The following is a 26,255-nucleotide window of genomic DNA, read 5'->3' on the forward strand; positions in this document are numbered from 1 at the left end:
TCCACTTGCCCTGACAATTTACATAGCCTTTACCCTGAAGGAATACAGCAATGTCTTTCAAGCGAAAATGGCCACGATAAATGCGTGTGCTAAAAATCAGGTCAAAACAAAACACTTAGGGTATAAGGGAAACGAGACGGCGGGTAAACTAGCCAAGCAGGGAACGGAGGCAGGCGTGCACCAAAACTGAGAGATAAGAATGCTATACCGGGAAGGCTACACTAGAATAGAATCTATAATGGAGGAAAAAAGATGGACAACCTGGGAGAAATTCAACGGATGTAGATGGTCGAGAACCCTGTTTTGAAAAAGCATAAATAAATAGGCTAACACCATAAAGAATATTAACAAAAGCAAAGCAATGATAATACTGGGAGTATTTACCGGCCATTTCGAGCTTCGTTGTTACACCCACAAAACGCAGGGGCACAACATGTGTAGATGGTGTGAGAAAGAGGCGGAAACATCACTTCACTTTCTATGTGAATGTCCAGCACTAATGCTCAAAAGACAGATAAAGTGATTAAAATAAATAAATCGTCGTTTTTCTCTAGGCAACGGGAGAAGTAGAGGAATCGCATGACAAGATCAAATTCAGAGATCGTGGCAGTGAAAGATGTTTCGAAAAAACAGTTATGAAGAAATTAATTAGGAAACGTTGAAAAAATAAGCTACTTACCAAATACCATATCAAGCGTATCCTTTATCTTTCCTAACGTTGCTGACATACTGTTATTTTCTTCATTAACATTTAACGTATCATCACGTCTGTTTTCAGCGAGAGGATCTAGCAGATTTTCATCGACAATATTGATGTCACTATTATTTGATTCATTATCGAATTCCTCAAAATTATCGTTATTATTTATAAATTCTTGGGAGGTATCCATTTTTTCTGCGCTTGACGACGGAGATGCTACATTACGAATACTTGTTTTTACAAATGGGGCGACAAATTTTGGTGGAGATGAAATTTTTTTATTTCTGACAGCCCTAGTGGCCTTTAGCTTCTCCTCGTCACTCGCGTCTGTTAAATCTTCCAAGTGTGGAAACTTTGATTCTTTTACCGCTTCGACGTAATCATCTGTAAAAATTGAATCTTAATATTGCGTTTATTTAGACAGATGTGTAAATGAAACAATTTGTAGTAAGTGTGCTGGTAATCACATGTTGAAAGACTTTATCATTTCAATTCAATAAAACATGTAAAAACTTTTTAAAATATTCATAACTATTATTTATTTGAACCAAAAAAATAAACAAATAAAAATATCAAAATTCATATTCCCTTATATATCAGCCAATCACATTCCTGGATGATCGGCTATATATCATATTTTTTAATGTAGAATTAATTTTACAATATTCATGCATTGCTACCAAAAAATTTTATCACTGTTCAATGAATAAATAAGTATTTTGCAATAATCATCTTATAAGTAAGATTTAATGATCAATGTCACGGATGGTGTGGATAATTGGATATGCAAGGAACCCATTTGTACACGGTACTTTGAAAATTGTACAAACAATGTCATCACATAAGCAACACTCAATATCTTCTGTTTCTTTTACAAAACTAATACTTAATGCACTACTTGCAAAATTTGGTAAGTTAAACAAATCCCGGTTGAATACGTATTTCCTACCGATAGCGTATAAACGTTTCTCATTTTTCAGAAAATTATAAACAACTATTACAGTACCATCTTTTAGCATAACGGTATTATTTCGATCATCAAATACATCAATATAATACGAATCATTAACAATCAATCTTTTACATTGTTCGCCACTAGGACAGTTGTCAGTAATGAATCCGTTGTAATGTTTCTTAATAAATTCTAATTTAACCATTTTGGAATTAATACAGTATTTTATTTGTTTTACAGATTCATACTCTGACAACCGTCTAGTAATTTGTTGCAATGGTTGCTCTCCTTTTCGAATTAGTTTTTTTAAGGAACAAATGTAATTTTCGAATGGGTATGCACTGAAAGATTCTAATGCACCAAACTTTTCTACGTCTTTTGGTAGATGCAATAAATAATGCACATTGAAAGAAACATTAGCTTTACCATAAATCGCTTGAAAAGTCGTAATAAACTCAATAATTAATGATTCTGCAAATTTTATATTACTCGGTACTGACACACACGACTTACTCGAAAGAATTACCATACTAACATGCAGTAATAAAAAATTATGATAAAGGTTTGTTTCCAATATATCTCTTAAAATAAAAGGCCCAAAATATAATAAAAAATGTCTAAATTTGGTGGCTTTCCATTGTTGCAAATATTTCAATGATCTACACCGTCTATTAAAGCCGGCAGGTAACTGGTGCTTGATACTTTCTAGCCTACTCGAGATAAGTTCAATCTTTTCATATGGTAATCTAGCGGATTTATTTTTACGACCCTTGTCGCCCAACCAATGTCGCATTATTTGTCTCATAACCCCAAGATGTACTGCATGCATGGGGTCGATTGGGACATTAGAGACCAGTCCAACATGAGGTAGTGTATTCAAAATAGTGACTTCACGTTGGTAATCATCTAAATAATTCAGCTTTTCAAAATGTTCATCTATTCATAAAAGGGTACCTGGAATAGGTTATCAAAGCTTGTTTGCTAGGTGTAGGAAAAGCCACTGAATGAAAGTAATCGCCTTCTATCAAACATTTAGTACAGCTTGAATAACCACTGTGGCTCTTTACACATAGAACGAATGATTTAGCAGGAGCGTCGCATATAAATCCTTTTATGCGTACGCTATAAATTTTATTTTTATATTCTATGCCATTAAGAATCAACTCGATCGTTTCTTCAACAAATTTTGATAAAGAAACATTTGGATCTGCTGGTTTTTTAGATCCGAAATAGATGCCTATTACATGTATCGATTCGAAATTGTAATCCTTGCAGAGAATAGTCCACACTCCTTTTCCAGATGAAGATCCAGTGATTGGAGTACCATCTATATTGATCACGAGGTTTACAGTATCAAATACAGAATTGCAAGCAAGTCTATTTGAAATGATATTGTTAACAGATTTTTTGACACCGAAATGCCAATAGTGACCGGTATCCATAATATCAACTGCAGTTATTTTTGGAGTTTTTAAAAGAGTTCTTGGATCTTTGGGAAATTGCGTTTTAGTGTATTTATTGAGTATTGTAGAAAGTGCTTTAAAAGCATTGTGGCGTATTTGGAAATTCTTTGCCCATTCTACGCATTCTTCAACAAACTTCTTATCATTGAAACTAGCGGAATTTTCATATGCTAGATCGAATTCGGAATCATCGTCGCTACTGTCATCTGGAATGGATTCAGCCTCGCTGTCACTATAGTTATAACCAAAAATAAAACTGTCTACATCATCTACATCATCTGTATCACCCTCATCCATTCTACTTTCATCAATGCTAATGTCGCTATTCATGTCTGGAGCATTATTATAAATATCATCTAATCCAACCGAATCACACATAAACGAAATACAATTAGCATTCTCATTTTTTAACAAAGTTTCCGTGATAGTTTTGTGCGATGAAGATGGCGCAAGAGTAGCTGGTGAAGATTCGTCAATACTTTTGACATTACATTCGTCATCAGATGACTCATTATGGGAAGTTGTTTTCATGACAATATTTTGCATTTCCGATTCAGTCTGCTTAGCAGCTAACCGACGTATTTGTTTAGTTGACGTAGGCATCTTTTTCGGCATTTTTCTCCTAAGATATAGACAGTACCAATTACATTTCCTTCACTTTTATTAGAACAAGTTAGCCCATTACATAAACAGGTTTTTTAAAACCCTATTCCCACGTTCACAGCGACTGCATTTCAAGAAAAAAACCGCATCACATGCATTCATACAGTTTGAAGTTTGCTCTTTCCAATGGTATTATTCAAACTATCGCAAAATTTAATTTACGTCTGATAAATGTTCTTGAAAATAAACAAAACTCAAGATTTTCCACATTAATTTTTTATTTCAAATCGAAATTTCAAAGAGCTACAGGTTTGGAGATGAATTGGAACCGATACAAATAGTAGACGCGATGTCTCAGTACGGAAGTATTTTTTATGACTAATTTTATTATTGCTCATTTTTAGATATATGGTATATCCTGTCATGGTATCAAACAAAACGACTTTCAGCTGGTCCGGAGTGGAGGGATATGTGGGTAGGGTGGCTAATCTAGTGTCCTTGTTACTCTTCAAACGGTCATATTCGAGTTATTACGTGCAGAGGACGCTAAATAGGTAATAGGATTTGGTACGCGTGAAGTGTCCTCTCCAGGTACTAGCGCTATTACATAGGAAAAGGCAGGAGAGCGAATTTATTATACCAGAGGGAATTATATGCTGTGCACGCCGGCACGCGCATGGCGTATGGCTGCAGGCAGAGTAGTAGTCTTGCTTTGACAGTACGAGTTTGTGCCAGTTCAGTCGCGGTCTCTATTTGTGTTGCAACATACTTGCTGCACAAATAATTAAAAGAAAATTCACAAAATATAACAAACAAATTTGTGCAGTGATAATGGTGAGTGTAGTGTAAGTGTAAATACTTTAAAAAATCATAATCAAGAAGTAGATAATTGTTTGATCGAGTTCCGTACATACGCTGTTAAGCGGACGTACATGACCCCCTCTCTGTTCTCCCGACTTGAAGAGAGCAGCGCCGCCAGATTTTTCAACTGCCGCAATATTTATTCAGGACTGAGCAGAAGCATCAGCTTTTCTTCAGAAATATTTCACCAAGATTCAAAGCTGGTTGAAGAACTGGGGAATACGAGTTAACGAGGCAAAATGTAACCACGTCACGTTCACATTAAGAAAATGAACCTGTCCCCCGGTATCTTTAAACAATAAAACATCCCCAAAGTGATGATGCAAAATATTTGGGAATGCACATTGATCATCGACTGAATTGGAAGAAACACACTTTGATGAAAAAAAAAAAAAAAAAAAAACAGCTTAACATAAAACTAAGAAAAATGTACTGGTTGATATGTAGAAAATTGCAACTAATCCTCGAGAACCAACTACTTGTTTACAAGTCAATTCTCAAACCAGTCTAGACATATGGAATTCAACTGTGGGGTGGCTTCTAATTCAAACGTAGAGATACTAGAGAGATTGCAATCTAAGCCTTTGAGGATCATACTTGATGCACCTTGGTTCATACCAAACTGAATAATCAGAGGATCTTCAAACAGCCACTGTTCCGAACGTGAACTCGCTCGGATTATAAAATTATTTAACATCCCTCGCAACAGAAACCATGTTACAAAAACTCAAAGAGGAGCTTTCGAGCGACACTCATCCTTACCCTCGCTTTCTAAAGAGCGCGGTAATAGGTAAGGCATGGAACAGGTAGGCACAGTGGTCTACCTGCGAGCGGTAGGCATCTGTTACGAACGATAAAACAGCGTTATATAATTAATTACTAAAGTTTTGTTTAAAATGAAAATCGAGCGAGCGAGCAAAACGTAAGAAAAATATTTACATGGAAACTACTTTCAAGGTACTAGACCGACTCCAGGCCGTGGAGACTGAAGTGACAGACGAAAAGAAAGCGCAGCAAGGAGGGAGAACTAATGGCTACCACCCAGATACGCTTTTTTCAAATTAATTTGCATCATTTCAAAAGCGCTTCTGCGATTCTAACAAAGAGCATGGTAAGAGTGCATACACATACAGCCCTAATACAAGAACCTTTGTTATGAAGGGGGCGTATTATATGGCTGGCGTCAGACGGGCGAGAAATGTCTGTTGGAAGCAATAACGGGAATGCACGAATGTGCATTTGTGTCAAAGGTATTGATGCTTTTCTGTTGCAGGATCTAAACTCTATGGACTGTACGACTATCAGGACGGAACTTCAAGGTGGGAATGGAGGAGGTAAGGTGGTAATTATCTCCTTCATCTATCTACCGCATGCAGAGGGAGTACCTACAAATGAGATGAAAAAGATTATCCAATACTGTCGCCATAAAAACCTCGACTTGATTATTGGATGCGACGCCAATGCACATCAGACTGTGTGGGGGAGCACCGATATCAATAAAAGGGGCGTGGGTTTGCTGGAAAACCTAATACAAACACAAATGGACATTGCAAATGAAAGGAGAGAGCCGACGTTCATTACTTCAAATAGAAGGTAAGTTATGGACCTTACTCTAGTTTCAATGGGCATTAAAGAAAAATTGCATGGCTGGAGAGTGGAAAACGAACCATCCATACCGAATCATAGGACCATAACTTTCGGAATCGAAGCTTTCAAACCGATAAACCGATAAGAATGCCTAAGAGGAAACCCAAGAATACAAACTGGGGAGAATATAAGGAGGAGCTAGCAAACAGACTAGCACACTTATAGGTAAATATGGCACTAAAGCGGATCTACAGGAAACTGTGTCGTTCAAAATGCCATGGTAAAATCATTTGAGAACAACTGTCCTCTGAAACCATACGGGAAAACAGGAGGCACGCCATGGTGGAATAAACACATTGAAATGGTGAGAAGAAAAGCCCGAAGAGTATCGAATAGGGCGAAAAAGGTAAATACTTATGATGGCTGAAAGGGATATAAAGAAGCCCTGAAAAACTACAAAACGGAGGTCAGCATAGCTAAAAAGGAGACATGGCAGAGCTACTATACAGGCATTGAAAGCCTGTAAAATAAGACAAAAATAACCAGGCTGCTGACAAAGGAACACAGTGTCTGTCTACAGAGTCTTAAAGATGGAATTGACACTTGCACGGAAACAGAGGAGGATACATTGGAACTCCTACTGAAAACTAATTTCCCTGATTTGATTAAGAATGAAGGTGATAATCGAATAAATCGTCTAGAAGAGATAGATCGTAGACCAAAGGACTGGGAGACGGCGGTACGAATAGTAACTCCGAAAAAGGTGAAATGGATAATAAATATCTTTAAACCCCTGAGACCGGTTGGCGTCCTGCCGAAGATGATGCAGGAAGGCTGTGAAATTAAGAGTCTCTGAGCAGTGTATCTGCACCGCAGACAAATATTTATTATTATTATTATATAGTATTTACACAAGAACAATATGTATACATTTTACATATGCTGAGAGGTCAATTTATACTGAAGTTCCCGTAGTCTAAAGGCTAAAGAAGAAATAATGACATACTTCAAAAAATATAAAAATAGACTTTAACCGCGTACTACAAGGCAAAACTCAGAAAGCATATTCATTCCTGACGAAAGCGCACTTTGTCTATTAGTCTAGGAGCAACAAGGATTTCCGTGTAACTAATTTGTTATCAACAAATCAATTGCTTAAACAGTCATAACTTTCATTGTATTTGACTTGTTTTGTCGTAAAGCACCTGAGGTTGAAGGTCGAATGGTTACGTAAAATTCGTTGTTTATATGTGTATATAACCATGCGAGTTATAATATAATATTTCATTGAAATATTATGAAAGATTTTGGCAAGGTTTCTTGAAATATTTCTGGAAGGTTTCAAAAAAGCATTCACATTTTATTTCGGAAATATTTCTGAAATGTTTCGTAAAATCTTTCGTGCAAGCTAAATGCAATGTTCTTGGTATATATTTCTGAAAAATTTCAGAAATGTTTCAATGAAATATTATGTGCAATGTTTCAATCATTATTTCGCGAAAGATTTTGGCAAGGTTTCTTGAAATATTTCTGAAATATTTTCAAATAATATTTCTCGGAACATTTCTATGAACTTGCTGAAACATTTTTTGAAAATATTTTTGTGGAAATATTTTGAAATGTTAATATAATATTTCAGAAAGTTTTCAAAAATATTTCAGTGAAATATTCCATGAAAGATTTATCTTGAAATCTTTCATGCTGTGTGGGAAGTGTACTTGATGATAATATAACTAAATTCAATGCTGATCAACATAGAGTTTTTACTAGAGTTAGGCATGGTTTATTTGATTCCAGAAAAACTTTATGACTAGCTGTTTTTGGATCAGGTGGCACTGGGAAGAGTCATTTAATAGAAAGCATTGTTGCAATGAATAAACTGGAGCGAAAAAAGAAAACATTAATACTTGCTCCAATGGGGATAGCTGCTTATAACGTTAACAGCCTTACTATTCATAGAGCTTTGCAATTACCTATTGATCCAAATGGAACCGCGATATACTAAGAGCTTTCTACAGCTGCAAAAAAAAAATGCGACAAAGTTTTGAAGATGTATATCTTATCATCCTTGACGAAATATCGATGGTGTCTGATGTTATGTTTATGTACATTAATTTGGGATTACAGAAAATAAAAAATTCATCTGAAGATGAAGATGGGTGGTTTGGAAAAATAAATATTATACTTTTCGGAGATTTATTACAATTACCACAAGTTAATGAAGATTTCGTTTTTGTAGAATTAACTAAACAAAAAGTATCTAAATACTTGAAAGCGATGTGTTCATATAACCTTTGGTCATTTTTTGATTTTGATGAATTAACAATTAACATGAGACAAAGAAATGACAAAACATATTCTGAAATTTTAGGCAGAATTCGAATGGGAATATTAACCAAGCCAGACATTCAAATACTACAACAATGAAAATTAAATTTATCGGGTGCCGATTGTAAAGAAAAAATAAATGCGTTGTGTGAATACTTAGAAAAATTACCTATTGATACTGTTTGATTGCTACCTAAAAGAAGCATGTGCAAGAATTTAAATGATGCTATGTTATATAGAATTTAATCAGAAGAAATTACTTTAGTGGCTATAGCTGACATGAAGGGATCTAAATATTTACACAAAAAAGCTATGAACCTACTTAATAAAGATGACGGTAACGCTTGTGGAATTGATCAAATTATTACAATAAAAATTGGATGTAAAGTGATGATTCGAAGAAACATTGATGTATCTATCGGACTAGTGAATGGAACTATTGGGACAGTAGTGTCAGTTTCTAGAGATGCCGAAACAAATATTATTAACAGCATCAATATTCGCTTGGAAAATGGACAAGAGTACCCTATATTGAGATTGTCATATCAATTCTTTCTTATAAAAAGCTTATTCATAATTAGGTAGCAATTCCCAATTTGTTGTAGTTTCGGAATAACAATTCACAAAAGTCAGGATTTAAGCCTAGATAACGCTGTCATTGAGGCAGGAAATGTAGTTTTTAGTGCTGGTCAAACTTACTTAGCTCTTTCTAGAGTTACAAAATTAGAAGGATTGCATTTGATAAACTTTGATCCATCTTCCATATTTGCACACGAATCTGCAATAATAGAATACAACAGAATAAGAAAAGTTTGTGGTTCACATTTAAAACTTCTGCCTCTACCAAATAAAAATCAAAATAAAGAATTCATGGTTCGTGATGAATGGAATGTGCTATTAAATTTGTAACGGAGAGTTCCGGCTGTACCCGTCTGGGTTGCTCGCGACCGTCCGCACAAATTATTTATTCGGAGATTCGGGAAGCAAAAGACGTTCCCACGACTGAATAACGCGTCGAGAATAAACACGTTAAACGCATAGATTCGAAGTCGGGATGAGGAGTGATACAGCGGCGAATAAACACAACAGCGGATTAATACGCTAGTCTTTTAATTGTCAACAAACGATTACAATACGGCGACCCCGGACTTACACACTACGAGCGGCACAATAATAAACGCGAACGCGAAGGTGAATCGGTGGCTGGTCAGCCTGCTGATTCCCTTATAAAAACTAAATATCACAAAAAATGCCCGACAAACACTTCTCGCTGATAGACTATCAACGGGTAGCCAGCAGGTCTGCTGTGCTACCAACCATAAGCTGGCGCCCAAACATGCAAGAGAGAGAGAGAATCAAGAGAAAAACACGGCACCGACCTCGACCTTCAGCCTCTCTGAGGGCTAGAGCGCTCCTCAGTGTGACGTCACTGGTGTGCTCCTCGCTGACCGTCTCGCTGATGCTTGTTGTCGTCGCTATTTGTCTTCTCGCTCGTCCTCTCGCTTGCTCCACAATATTGCTGCCTCAATCCATATCTCCCAGGAATTACTGTTGCCGTTGTTTCTGCCGCCTCTTCGTTGCTCGGTGCTGCAGCACGTCAAATTCCTCGCGCGCTCACCCACGCACCTCACCGGTTACCCACACGCACCGGTGCCGGGTATCTTTCGGGGCACAGCTGGGCGCGACCCAGCTTCACGCTGTATTATTCGTCCGCGCACCGGGCGTGTCTCCGAAACGAACAAAACGTCGGCGAGGTCGCGAGGCCAACTTGAAAAACCGTGACCTTTCGGTTTTATCCGCGCGCGCGACTTCCTCTGCTCATAGCTTAGCAGAGACTTCTCGAATTTTCCCCGGCGATCCGCAATTCAAGCACTCTCTCTCTCTCTCTCTCTCCCTCTTTCTCTCTTCTTCTGCGCCGTCTGCATCGCTCCAGTCGTCAGCTCAGCCCGTGGTCAGCACCTCGTAAACAAAAGGTCCAAGCATGAGTGTGTGTATCAAACGTACATACTCTCAGCCTGGCGCGGCGCACGGACATTTGCGAGAGCCGAACGGACGAGATCGGCCTAGCCGAGATTCTCCGTCACAAATTATTTACTTCAAAACGATAATCAGATGGGTCAAATAGCTGATAATTATTGGGAATATTTAAAAGGACTTCCGAATGAAGATAGCGTTTCTTCATATGCAAATGTTTGCATTCAAAGTCTGTTACACTGTGATGAAATTAGACGTGCAATAATGGTACAGAAGGATACTGATATTATAATTATGTCTTTGCTTAATGACTTCGTAGCAAAAACTTGTATTGATGTAAAGTCGTTGAGAGGTTTTATTGATGAAGAATACTTACTACTAATAGCGCAGGAAGCTTCAACGTTTTTAAAAGATTTGTTGAAGAAATTTAATGTGTTTAGAAGACTTCTAAGTCATACATTACAAAATGTAACTAAATGTCTGGCCTGTGATGCACGAAATGAGTCGATAGTTGATGATAATTATATATTACAACTTCGTATACCCGAATCTTCAACCGCATTAACTTTACAGAATATGATTGATATTAATTTGGGTAATTGGTTACAAAGAGATGCGCTGTATGCAAATGGTTGTGATAAAAAAATTCACCAAAGAGTCGATGTTTCATACCCGAAAAAACTAATAATTCTACAATTCCTAGCATCGAATATTACAAATATCAAAATTAAAGATATCCCACCGTCAAAAATGAATATAAATAATAAGCAAGTAGGTAAACCAGAGGGGCCTTAACTCAGAGGGGTATCAGCTCACTGAGTTGAAGCGTGTGAGTTGAGGTGTGTGCATGTTCACCTCGCCCCCCCCTTCTGATCGGACCGTGCGTTATCGACTCACCTCCCCCCTCCTCCTACTGAGTTATACCGGTGCGTTCTACACACTCCCCCTCCCCTACTAAGTTGATCTGATGTGGCGTGCGTTCTCCCCCCCTGCTCTGCTGTGCTGTGCGTGCGTTCTACGCACTCCCCCCCCCCCCCCCCCCTCTCCTATACTATGCTGATGTGCTCTGACGCGTGTCCTCTGCACTTCCCCCTCTCCCAGCCTACTGATTTGATTCCTATGCACTGTGTGCTGATGTGTTCTGACGCAACGTGCGTTCTCTGCACTTCCCCCTCCCTCCTCCTCCTTCTCTCTCTCTCCTCGTGATCTGATGTATTCTCGATGCGCGTTCGCATTCTGTGTTACGCGTTTTGATTTTTTATTGTGTGTGTATGTGTGTATGTGTGTGTGTTAAATTTTTGAATTTATCGAAAAAAAAAACGTATTAATCGGGGGATCGAACGCGTCCTCCGGATCCGCAGGCCGATGCTCTACCGCTAGAGCTACAGCCACTGTTACTACGGGCAATACCGTATGGTGTATACTAGCTACACGATTGATATGTGGGGGGCGGCGGCGCCGCAGGCGGATGCTGCTGGGGAGGGCCCAAGCGCTAATACATACAAATGATAATAAATTTTAATAAATATACTAATTATAATAAATATTATACACAAATATTTATTATATTGGTATATAACGAATAATAATAATTTTTTTGATGTTCAATGTGCGCGCGCGTGTGTGTGTGCGTGCATGCGTGTCTCATCTACCGAAGATGGTTTAATAGAAAAAACGTGCAAGTACCTGCTTACTTTCTTTTATTTGTAGACTTCGGGGTTGTAAGCTACTATAAATAGCACAGTGTAAGAATTATCGAATCATTCATCAACCAGCATTCCAATAAAATGGATCGCAACTCTAAAGTTAAGTACTCTCGTCTTTCACAGGAAGACCCGGACGAAAAGAAGAACAGAGAATCATCGACATGGAAACAAAGTATTTCCAAATTTTCGAGCAATACTAAAAATTTTCCTGAACAGAAAGGCTATCAGCAGTTCAATAACGAAAAGAAGAAATAATAATCATATGTATAATAGTCATACGGTAACTGATTTGAATTTTTCGAAAAGCGAATAGCCCCAATCATTCAAATCGAAAACTTTGAGGCCATATCGTTCTAACCAGTCTTTTTTCAAATCTCCGGAAACGAAAATTTTTGTGGCATCTTTAAGTGTATCTGTGATGATAAATTTATGCTCTTCTTATTTATAATCGCCAGAGTTCCATGTGACTCCATGATAGTAGAGTTCTAACCAGAGATTTTCTCGCTTATATTTCTCCGTTAGTCTTCGCCGTGGAAAGGGAGGTTTGAACAAGCGTACGAGCGGTTCTTCGTTGTAGTTAAGTGGAAGTATCGCTAACTCTTTCACAGCATAAGTTTTGCCAGGCATCATGAAGCCTTGCATATCCACTACGTACTCCATTGCGATAGAAAGCTACTACTGAACTGCTTAAGGAAAGAGTCAATTCTTTAATACCCTTCCCCCCCTCTCCTAAATAAGTTGCTTCACATCTCCATTTATCGGATTATACTGAACGATGCGATCGTGTAGAATAAGACAATACGCTGTAGTTCCTTCGGGAATATTTTCTCTGGTTTCTTTAATGATTCGTTTTGTTTCGAACAGTCAATCACTACGAGTGGCATGTAATTTTTATATTCGAGTTTTTTGAGCATCGGTTCGGCATCCTTACCATAGTATACGTTTTGAAAATTGGCATACATATCGTATAACATTGCGTACTGGTTTTTACTGAAATCTATGTTGAGATTACCGTATGAATAGCACTGAGAGTTGAGGTACAGTTTTACATTTCTGATGTTACAATGATCAAATATAGTAGCGTTAGAGTTTGGTTAATTTTTTCGATTGGTTTGGAAGGCTAAGATGACGTAGCGTGGTTTCTCCAACTGATCTGTCGTTTTAACTGTCCAGACGTGATTTGTGTTTGTAGGCAGCGCTGGAATTTCGTACAGTTCCCAACTACGAAAACTCATTAAAATACTTCGTTCGCTTTTTAGAAAGTCGAGTAGACGTATTTTCTTTGCATTCGATGCAGTCTCATAGGGCATAAGCCGTTCGAGACGTGTTACATTAATCTTGAATTCTTCGTAAGCTTCAACGTCAGCCATGGTCTTCTTCGTTTGATAAACTGCATTTAAATCAGTACTCGATCTTACGAGAATTAATTCATGTTTCATATTCAGTAGTACTTTGCGATAGTCCTCAGCGAATCCAAGTATGAAGCTCAGAGGAATCAAAATGTCAAAGTCGCCATTCGCATTAGTTATTTTACGGTCCTCTTGTTCTAAGGTATTTATCCATCCGGCATTTTCGGCAATCAAGGTTTGACTTGGAGTGAGAGATAACTAGTTCTTTATAACGGTTGTGAGACTAACGTTCTTACATTTATCTATTTCTATAGCATTCAGCTCATACCTAATTTCTTCAAACATGTGACAAATGGCATTATTAACAAAATCGGTATTCGTTAACAAAGTGTTATTGTTGCTGCGTAATCGTCCACAAATGTGTAACAAGCTGCGAGATGGTAAAAGGCACAAGTCTTGATGTTGAATTGATATACGAATCTCGTCACTATTTTTGAACGATGAATTGGTGTAAGGTTGATGAGCGTGGATCTCGTAATGAGCCAAAGATTCATCAAAGACGACAGGTGACTGTATTTCTAGAATGTTCTCCATTGTTTCGTTGAAAGCAGCAGCAAAAAAAATTAGGCAATTTATTTTCCACCTGGAACCACTCTTAACCCAAGACTTTTTAGGAAGTTTATGCTTTGATGCGTTAAAGCTTTCGTTTTCCGATGACGATTGATGACTGGAGTTCGTCGTGTTGTCGTTTTCAATTTCAGTTGACGACTGATGATGGGTTTGCATTTTTCAATGCTTATATAGCCCCTACCACTCTTTGAATCGTAAACAATTCCCATTATACGCTTTTGAGGTGTAATCTGATGGTTATGACTTCACCGCGAAAATTAATTAAATTTCCGTCTTGATCGACAATGCGTAATGGTAAATAATCTATAGACTTTTTCGTAACTCGAAGATAAATCAAGTGAGAGGGAATTTCAATAATTTTATATCCAGGCGGTTCTGCTGGAAAAAATTCGTGAGTATCGTGAACGGTGTTTCCGTTCAAGTAAGCTCCAGCGGTTATATAACACTCGACTCTCACAGTGTTCACTCTGAGAATACTGACGGGTAGATCAGAGTTGTGAGAAACGTTTGCCTCTAATGTACGTTGTGAAAAACGTCCGATAGAATTCTGCGGACGAAAATCGATAGGTTCGGAACACTTGATTGTACAATGCAAAGTGTTGTTGTTTGGTTTCAAACATAATTATTATTATTATCAGTACGGAGAAGCTGCACAACTTTGCGAAGAAATTTATCAATGTCGTCGATCTCGTAGGTCCCGACAAGTATGTCGATAATTTGATTTGCGACGTAAAATTTATTAATATGTACGTCGATATTAGGTATCGAGTTGAACGTTAGAAACTCGACTAAGCCCAACTTGTAATGTTTATGCTGTGATACTATAGTTCGATTGGTGGGAAATAGTGCGCTTCCAACAGTGAAGAATTACCCGAGAGAGTCAGAGTTAACAAATCCTCCATGACTGTATGAACATGACTACCGATATTTTCACGTTGCCTTTACTTTTATACCCTCGCACAAAAACTGCAAGCAAAGATGACCGCATACGTGAGAATTGAAATCTTGATATCTTTTCGTATTATATTTGATCTCGATATCACCAAGATACATCATTAAATCAATAGGTGGCCTAAGATCTCCAAAGCTATCGAAATATGTGACGTTTTTTCCGATTTTGCGATAAGCCACCCAGTGCGTTCCTGTTCCTTCAACGCCATCAAGATTGACTATAGCTGATTCGTGATAATATGGTCCAGAACTCGGTAAGTCATTTCTCATGAAGACTCCGCGAAAATTTGGTATACTCAAAACTTTTGCATACTTCATCAAGTCGGCATTTATGAGGGCTCTATCCGGTAAATTTATTTCGAACTTTTTTTTTTTTTCAAACCTGATCCCAGATAAGGTTTGAGATAAAGTCCATAGCCTTTTTTATAAGGTTTGAGATACAAGCCTTTCCCTAGAGTAATGGTCTCCATCGTTTTGTTGTGTCTCTTGTTTTCTTCCAATTGCTGTTTTGCAGACTTTGCATCGTTCACGGCTTTTGCGATTCCCGCGTCGCCACCAGCTAAAGCGCCAGCTGCACTCAAGCCTGCAAAAAATGGTATGAGGAAGGGCAAAGCTCCACCCATCTTAGTTGATATTGGCAGAATTCGTGGAACATTGATGTTTGCTTTTCCACCAGCTTTTTTAACGGTTGTACAAGCTTTTTTCAAAGCAGAACCGATGACTTTGCCCTTTGTATTCTACCAATAGTTCGCTCAAAGCTTCGATATGCGAACGATTTAATCGCACGTTGAAGAACGCTATGTGGAAAAAGTTTAGTCTCCGTGGGAACTACAAATGGTTCGACGTACTACCGGAGCTCACAACTGCTTACAATAATCGCAAAGACAAAACTATTGGTATAAAACCTATCCAAGTTACAGCGGCGAATCAAGCTCAAGAATTAAAAAAATTTATACAATACGTGGGAAGAAGAAGAGAAAGAAGAAAGCCAAACTTCAAAGTTGGCGACAAAGTCAGAGTGAGCAAAGCGAAGCAAATATTTGAGAAGGGATATACACCAAATTGGTCAACGGATATATTTACAATTGTGCACGTGGCACCAACAAATCCAACTACTTATCATTTGACAGATTATCAAAATAAGCTTATTCTAGGTGGCTTCTACGAACAGGAACTTCAGAAAACCAAATATCCCGTCATCTATCTAGTGGAAAAGGTTATTAAGAGGCGTGGTAATCAACTTTTCGTAAAGTGGTTAGGATTTGATAATTCGCACAATAGTGGGATAAATAGTACCGAATTGTAGAGAAAAAAAAAGAAAATTATGTAGATTGAAGAATTAATAAATAAACACACACACACATATTTTGATTTGAAAAATATCTAAAGAAAGTTTATTTTCTTCTTTTTTTTGTTATGCATACATTGATATACATATACGAGGTGTGTTCAAAAAGTAAGGTGACTTTTCAAATTTCACGGGCAACGTACTTTCGATTATCGATTTTTTTGTTTTGTTATGTTGGTACACTCTTCCCGAACATCTGTACCAAGTTTCAAGTGTATAGCATTTTTTGTTTGGTTGTGAGAGGCGTAAAGGTTATAAGTGTTTTGCGTGCTCGGCGATTTCTTGCTATCGAAAAATATGGATCAAAGAATTTGCATCAAATTTTGTGTAAAAAATAAAATAAAGTGCTCTGAAACACTTGAAATGTTGACGTTGGCATACGGTGAAACTGTTCTGAGTAAAAAAAATGTTTACAAGTGGTACAAACTCTTCCAAGATGGCCGGGAAGATGCCAATGACGAGCCTCGCTCTGGACGCCCAAGCACGTCAACAACTGATGAAAACGTTCAAGCAATGAAGAAAATTGTTCTGGAAAATCGTCGAATCACTATCAGAGAAGTTGCTGAGGATCTTGGTATATCGCTTGGCTCGTGCCATGAAATTTTTTCTAATATTTTGGGCATGAGACGTGTGTCAGCGAAGTTTGTTCCGAAATTGCTAAATTTTGACCAAAAGAACCGTCGCATGAGCATCACTCAAGAACTGTTGAATGACGTCAACGACGACCAAGATTTACTCAAAAGGGTCGTAACTAATGACGAATCATGGGTATATGGTTATGATATCGAAACCAAAGTCCAATCGTACCAATGGAAGAGCCCAGATTAGCCAAGACCGAAAAAAGCACGCCAAGTTCGATCAAATGTCAAAGTTTTGCTCACTGTTTTCTTGGATTACCATGGCGTGGTGCATCAGGAGTTCTTACCATATGGACGTACGGTCAATAACCAGTATTATCATGAAGTTATGCGCCGTTTGCGAGAAGCAATACGAAGAAAACGCCCAGAATTCTGGAAAAACAATTCATGGCTTTTGCATCACGATAATGCCCCTGCTTACTCATCTTTGCTTGTGAGAGATTTTTTAGCCAAAAACAACACCACAATCACCCCTTAGCCACCATATTCACCGGATTTGGCCCCATGTGACTTTTTCTTGTTCCCAAAACTAAAGAGACCTATGAAAGGACGGAGATTTGCAACGATTGAAGAGATAAAGACTGCATCGCTGGAAGAGCTCAAGGCTATACCGAAAAGTGCTTATGAAAAGTGCTTTGAGGATTGGAAAAACCGTTGGCATAAGTGTATTGTATCTGAGGGGGATTATTTTGAAGGGGACAACATAAATATTGATAAATAAACGCAGCTTTATGTCGGTACCTTCCACGTACTTCATAAAAGATATGTATTTTACCTTGGTTTGAGGAATGAAGTTCACTCGACCGGGTAATTCGTTCGCTATTTCCCGGATAAATAGATGCGCATCGTATCCGCTGAGATTGTGAAAAAAAACGGGTATAGTTCGCTATTCTTGATAAGCAATGTTACGCGTGATGTGAGCAGCTCCACGATACTTTCCCGTAAAGTGACAATGATCGCGAACTTTTCTGTCTTTTTTTCTCGACAAAAGGCCTATTACATATATGACATTGCGTAGCACGAAGAAAGCTAAATACCTCTTGGAACGTTAAATTTTCCATAGGTTGCGGGCTTCTGTACAACTCGTACAGATACTTGGCCAAATCGTGAAGATTGCGAACGAACCACTTAGCCGCACCAAAGTCCTCGACGGTTTTCTGTCTGGAGCTTCGAAACGCGAAACAGAGTCATCGTGGCTACACTTGACGAAAAAGCCAACGCTGTACGGTTTGTAACGTTAATAAATCTGCTCGTCGTTGGACACCGCTTCCCCGAGACTCTCAAAATCGGCGTACACGACGAACGGTACCGCGCACTCATTTTTAAAGTTTTCAAATTGGAAATATTTAACCTTGCCACTGGGAAGCATAATTCTACATATATTCACATTTTTACAGTCGATCTCGTGCGTTTTCAATCTCTCTTCAGTTAGAAAATAGTGCAAGCAACGATCGCATATGTACGACTTACATTTACGAAATGACAACTGCCGATACATCAATCGAGATAAGTCTTTTATCCAAACGTAGTGCACTTTGTATGGTATACCAGAACGTTCCATTTGCTGCTGCTGCTGCTGCTGCTCTTCGTTCACATCGGCATTAACATCGATATAATAATTTGCCACTAGAAGAAGATTCACGTGCCTGTCTTTTTTCTCATCGGTCAAATGTTGCGGCAACACATCGTAGGACCCATTATTCAAATGTAAAAAGTACACGTTTTGCTTTTCAAATTTCACGACTTCTTTCGGGTGTACCGGAAATGATAAATCTTTGAAATTATATTTATCTTGATGAGCAGTATAGGCAGTGACACGGCATGCATTCCTTGCGACTAGATGTAACGCCGACAGGATGGCCCATTTGAAGCATTCGTTGTTGGTGTTCCGCACGTTCACACAGGCTCTCTTTCTTTTAATAGGCTTGGGCAATTCAACGTAAGAACCAGCCCTCATAGGATTGTACTTGCTGATAATTACGGTTAAGTTTAATATAACGCGAAGAGACCAGCCCGAGTCTTGCTCTTGAAATTCTTCCGTGCTCTTACTGATTGGTTGTAAAACGTTTTCGACGAACCACTCGTCTATGTCTGTGGTTAGGTATATTGGCGCCATCTTCGTATTGAAATGCTTCACATCGAGCTTTTCATCGCAATTATTCTTTTCGACTGCATACTCGGCATTCAGTACGGCATTCACTTTTAAAGAACTATCTTTCTTCAAGGTCTCCTTAATTTGAGCATGGAATAATGGTTTGGCATTCCTCAAAAACACATTTAAATCCAGATGTTTCAGATTGGTTATAGTAGTAGTAGTAGTAGCACTAGTAGTAGCAGTAGTAGTAGCAGTAGGAGTAGCAGTAGCAGTAGCAGTAGCAGTAGCAGTAGCAGTAGCAGTAGCAGTAGCAGTAGCAGTAGCAGTAGCAGTAGCAGTAGCAGTAGCAGTAGCAGTAGCAGTAGCAGTAGCAGTAGCAGTAGCAGTAGCAGTAGCAGTAGCAGTAGTAGTACTTCACCAACTACATCCAAAATAACGAGAGGTTCGTATATCGATTTTTCGCTATGCTTGCTCACCACAGGTTCGGCAATCAATGGGGTGGCAATAGGGGCTGTGCCAACAGCATACTCTTATATTCGATTAGAAGATGTAAAACGCTTCTAATCATGCACATAGCTGCCTGCAGCTTCTGTCTGCCAGACACGATCAAGCTAGACGAACGAGAAAGCTCATCGGCTTTGCGCAAAGCCAATGAACCCAGTGTCAACCATCTTTCGATGTCTTCGACACTAGCATAACCTGCATTCGCCAGACGATGTGCGCGCAAGAGCAACAAAGCTGTGTTCTTGAAATACTCAGCCATGATGCTAGTTACTCAACTGAGCAGATTTGACAAATCCATCGCGTTATATTCACTACTCGTCAATGCTGGTTGGAAAAAGTATGGAGGGAGTGAACAATTGTGATTGATCGAAAAATTATAGTGGGGTATCAACAAGTGCAAGCTCAGTATAAAAAGACATTTATTCGTCTGTATTGACGCTGTCGTCGACGTCGATTCCTCAGTTACTACGATGGATTTTGTTGTAGACGTACAGAGCTTCAAAACTACCTTAAACGAATTCGTATTCAAGGAGATTGCTGTTTGTCCTCTGGAAGAAGATCCAACTCCATCGGTGCTTCTGTTTAAACCACCTTACCCATGGGAGTGGTTATTAAAGAAAAATCAGTGTGAAAACCGGTGGTTAGCGAGAAATTTTTATGGTATTCCGCGGGAAACTGGCTATTTACCGTACGACGATCTTGAAAAAATAATGAAAAAAAACATTTTTTGGAGCAACTATTTTTGTCAATGGTCTTGAAAAAACAAAATGGCTGAGAAATTTGTTGACCAATGCACAGTAAGTGTCTTTTTGTCGCGTATCATCTTAAAGAGAAAAAATGATATCTAATGATTATTTTTTTTTACAGAACAACTGTGGTTAACGTTGAAGATTTGGATTGTCCATCACTCAAGAATCTTTCAAACGATAGCATTTCTGTATGCAGTAACCACAACGCGTATCTATCAAATCCATCGTGTGCCTTCAAAAACGCGCTAGCTATCAGTAGATGGATGCTCGCTCGCAAAAGTCGTGATATGTAATTTGATTTTTTTCATCTAAGTTTGAAAATAAATTTAAAAAAAATTAACGTATCGATCAATCCTTGTTTTTTACTCACTTATAATATATATATAAATTTTAGAAATGTGTATTATTATTATTATATATAAGAAACAAAAAACATGATATTTACAAAAATAAAAAATATAACATTAAAATACAAAAAATATAAGATTAAAAGAGATAAAGAGTACACAAACATTTTTTTAAAATAATAGGAACTTTATTAAAACCAAACAAGAACAAATTTACGCAAAATAAGCATGAACGCGTTTGGTACTAGTTTGACGACATATTGGACAATCGTCAATTCTTGATGCACATTCCACGCATACAGTGATATGTCCACAAGGTAAAAATAGTACAGCGACTCTAGCATCCAAACATATCTTACATCTGGTCATTTCAAGTTGACGCAAAATATTGCCTATATCTCGCGGCGACTTTTCAACCCTTTCGCGAATTTTATTCATTTTTTCATTTTGTTTATCTATACTCTTCTTATAACCGCGTACAAATTCTTCGCAAACAGATACCATACCAACAGTTGCATTTGATATGGTTTTCGAAGCACATTTCTCCGGAAATGTGCTTCGAAAATCGGAAAAAAGGTTTGTAACAAGGCTCTCTATCGATAACGATAACGCAAGCTCGTCTGTACTCGAAGGTGGGCTAATTGTTGCGCACGCTGTTGCTGCCCGATACTCGAGCTTATACGATCCACAAAAATCTTTACTTTTTCTTCCCGGAGGAAGTACCGGTACGGGGCTCGATCCGATCGGCATATTGCCGCAACTTCTGTTACGAATGAAAAGGCAGCCGCCATCCTAGCGCTTATGTTCCGGCATAGGGTCGTCACCTTCTTCCCAACGACAGACTTCCATACCACATTCAAAACAGCGCACTTGATCGATCTGCCCCGTATAATAAAAGCCGGCCGCAGCAAGATCTGCTGGTCGTACGTGTGCGAATGTCCATTGAGACGTGAAGCTATCCAGCCTCGCTTGCTCAAATCTGCACAATTAAAAAGATATTAAAAAAAATATATAAAGTATGTTCTATAAACAATAAAACAAACCTATAGTCAATCTTGTTGGAGCTCATTGTAGAATGTTCGTATAACCTTTTTTTCTATCACACTTTAGACTAGTTTACTCTGGATGCTAATGCGACTGCTGATGAGATGCAGCTCATTTTTATAACGGACGATTGAGATTTCCCCCCTCCATCCTCCATTAAAAAAATTTCATACATGTCATACGTGTCATACATTCCATTCATTCCATACGTGCCATACATTCCATAAAAAAAAAATTCATTTAATTTTTATAAGTTATACATACACGTGCGCGCGCGCGTGCGCGTATGTATTCGTATATAAAGCATACAACTTGTGAGGAATTGCCTCAACGGTCTACGCGAGTGACGTCATTGAAAACTGTCGCATATACGCACTGATTTTAGAGACATTTTTTTATTGTTGTTGTTTTTTAATAACGATATTTCAATTATTTTAATTAAAAAGACATCAGCTGTCCTTTCTGTTGAATTTAATTGTTAACAATTTACATATAAATAACACAGGTCAACATGATTTATATCGCACGAACATGAGCAACATATTCCGAAGGTTTTTGATGCGCTGAACACGAACCTGGCATCAAAAATTATCTATCACGTCACATTTTCGAGATATTCTAACCTAAAAGTGCGAAAATCACGTATTTTCGCTGTTTTAGAAGCTATATTACACCACAAAACATTTTTTTTGCTAAAAACGAATCTTAAAGTACCGCTTCTGCCCTTTCCAACGCATTTTTCAAATTTTACAAATCTTTTTTTTTCGCGGACCACTTTAGCGATTTCATAACAACATACCAACAATACAAATATGACAGCCCCACGAAAAAGTCATATGTGAACAAAAGTGCAAAAGGTTGTTACGTCTCAAGACGTATCTTGTACAAAAACTGTAAGTACAACATAATAAATAAATACATTCATTCTTATTCATACATCGTATATTACTTGTGAGCCTCAATCAGCCACTAGTCAACATATTGGAACGTCTCATTCATTAGCTATTCGTAGTTGATGCACGAGACGTAACAATTGGTTCCGGTACGAAAAATACATTCGATTGAGATAAAGGAAATTATTTTTATACATATTAAAACTTAGTTCTTATTAATGAATTAACGCATCAAACATAAAAGAAAGAGTTCAAAAACCGCGGATATACGAGTAGGCGTTGTATTACAGAAGTAAACAGCACACGTCACTTTCTTTCATAGTGACCGAATTTCAAAATTGCAATCTTGCAAAATTATGAAACTAAGACAACAACAGAAATAAATGACCGAGAAATAATTTTCAGCCAGTACGTCAAATACCATACGTAGATAGAATTTCCTTTTTTCTTTTCTTTTTCCCCTTTTATTTTTGCCATCTCAATAAGCAATTGTGTTTCCATATACTTCTACCATAATTTTTTGCTAACAATAATTTATCTTATTTTATATATTATTCCTACTTCATCTATTTTGATTTTGTCGAATTCCCTTTGTTTATTCTGTTTATTACGAAAGTACAATAAATGAGCAAGAAGTCCAGCACAACGAAGGACACATCATCCATAATTAGGAAACTTACGCGATCACAAATCGACAAGAACCCAAAATTAGAAGACCTTTTAGAAAAAGGACTGGATGAGATAGCTTTCAAAAAGAGTAACAAGCTACAAAGATCGCCTATTAAGACCAAGACCCAAGAAGAAATCGTAAGAAAAGAGAAAAACACAGGAGCAATAAAGAAAATCATACCAACAGTTGACCAATTAGTTGATTTAACAGAAAAACAAACAAATAAAACCGACTACACTGATTCAGACAAATATTCACTATTAAACCAGACGTTTGACACATTTGACTCAGAAAAACACGATAGATATTCAGACATTGGAGGATTTTTAAGTGAACAAAGCCTAATATTAGGAACACCAAAAGATATATTATTCAGCATAAACACAAACGAAGAATCTGTCTACACAAAATAGGCATTACCAAAAAACTCTGACGAACCTATTAACCAACAACAGAACATCGAAGATTCAAAAAAAGACATTAGAAAAATAAACAAAACACAATACATAAACGAAAAGGAGAGTGAAAGAAACACTCAGCAAATTCAAAGACAAATTCAAGAAAACCAACGTATCGCAAGTCCAGCAACAAACCCAATAAACATGGCAAATTCACACCCAATCAAATTATCACTCAAAGAATTGGTAAATTATGTTCCGGACTTCGATGGCAAAAATATGCCACCCGCAAAGTACATCAGAAGATTACGACGAGTAAAAAATTTAGTCGAAGACCAAGATGAACATAATGTAGTAGAATTATTGAAAGTGAGAATGAAGGGAGAGGCAGAAGAAGCTTTAGGAAACAGCTGTGTAGAAACAATAGACGAATTAATTACAGCAATACGAAGTCTATACCCAATTCAAGAAGACATACACGAACTGCGTGCTAGGATACGCAAAATAACACAAGGAACTACAGAATCAGTTATCCAATACACAAATAGATTATGTCAATTAGTCTTAGAAATAAAAGAAATATATAGAATACAAGAAACAAATGAAATAGCCAGGAAGAATTTCTACGAAGAATTAAATGCGGACGCAGCAAAATGTTTTAAAAAAGGAATGCGAACGGAAATAAAATACGAACTGGGCAATGAGACAACATTACAAGAAATGTCCAAAAAAGCCATAGAAATTGAAAATGACATAAATATTAGAAAAACAACAGACAATGTAACAATTAATAACACATATGCCGAATACAATGATTATTATAGACCTGAATTACCAAAAAAAATCATGATATGTCAAATTTGCCATGACCCCCAACACGAAGCACTATTTTGCCATTCTGCAGCATGCGTCTATTGTAAAGGATCAGATCACTTTTCTAATAATTGTAAAAATTCATTAGACAAAATCAATTTGATATGCAAATACTGCAGCCAAAAAGGACACTCAATAAGCGCTTGCCCACTGAATAAACGAAGAAATATCCATTGCCAATACTGTCAAGAATTAGGACATGAGGTAGGTCAATGCCCCTACATTGCCGACTACATAAAATGCTGGAAATGTGGAGAAACAGGACATGAAGCCATTAAGTGTAAAAATAAGATCACACAAAAGGTAAATAAATGCGATATTTGTGACGAAGGAAGTCATTCAACGCAAGAATGCCCTGAGGTCTTTTGTAAAAAATGTAATAAAAAAGGTCACTCTATCAAATTTTGCACAACAGGTAAAAATAGATCACCTTATAGAATATGCACCCTATGCCAAGAACAGGGATACGAAGAACAAGATTGTGAAGAAGCGCGAATATATTTCACAGAACAAAGAAATAAATCAAGTTACAAATGCTAATTATGTGATCAATTAGGTCACACAGCAAAGTACTGCAGAAAAATCGCGAATACACAACAATCTGCAAACCCTCAGCAAAATCAGCAAAACTATAACACTTACAATAGAAACCACAACAACGGATACAGAAACAATTTTAACAATGATCAAAGGAAAAAATTCTGCGCTTATTGCAAAAATATAGGTCACATTGCAAGTGAATGTAGGAAATTACAAGCACTAAAAAATTATCCAACTCAAAATATTTCAATCACATGCGAAGGTTGCAACGAAACTGGACATAACATAGATAACTGTGAAAAAATTAAAAGATTACAAGAAGAAAGAATATTTTGCAGAATCTGTAAAGGTGTCGGTCATACAACAGAACAATGTCGCAAACATGGGACAAACTCGGAAAACTCTGGAGCTCCTTTGGGAAGGAACGCCTAAAGAATGAGCAGACAATAAAAACGTTCCACGACAAAACACTCACTCTCCCAACACAAACAAAACATCACATAGATACATACAGCAAATTCAAAGAAAATATAAAGGAAATAGCGAGTACCATGCTACAGACAGATATAGCTAAAAATAGTACTGATATTAACCAACAAATTACAAATGACTGTACCAAAATATACATTATCAAACTAAAAAACCTGCTCAAGTACATAGAAATAGCCGAACCAAATTCGAATAATAAACTGCAACTACTAGTAGACAGTGGAGCACAACTAAATATTATCAAAAATAGCAGCATTCCACAAAAGGAGTTAAACAGAAATGAACAAATATCTATATCAGGAATCACAGAAGACGCAATAAGAACAATAGGTTCAACACAAATGTATATTGCAGATGAACCATTTGATTTCCATGTAGCACCGGATAACTTCTCTATTCCTTACGATGGAATAATAGGAATAAATGCCTTATCCAAACACAAATTAAGATTAGACAGAGGATACTTGGAAATAAATAATCAAAAAGTGCCATTAAAAGAAATCACTAGCAGAAATCAAACAAACACATTTACAGTACAAACCTCAAAAGAAATTAATGAACAT

This window comes from Phymastichus coffea, unplaced genomic scaffold (genome assembly GCF_024137745.1).
Source record: "Phymastichus coffea isolate CEN01 unplaced genomic scaffold, Cenicafe_Pcof_1.1 PCOF00004, whole genome shotgun sequence".
Classification (NCBI taxonomy): Eukaryota; Metazoa; Arthropoda; class Insecta; order Hymenoptera; family Eulophidae; genus Phymastichus; species Phymastichus coffea.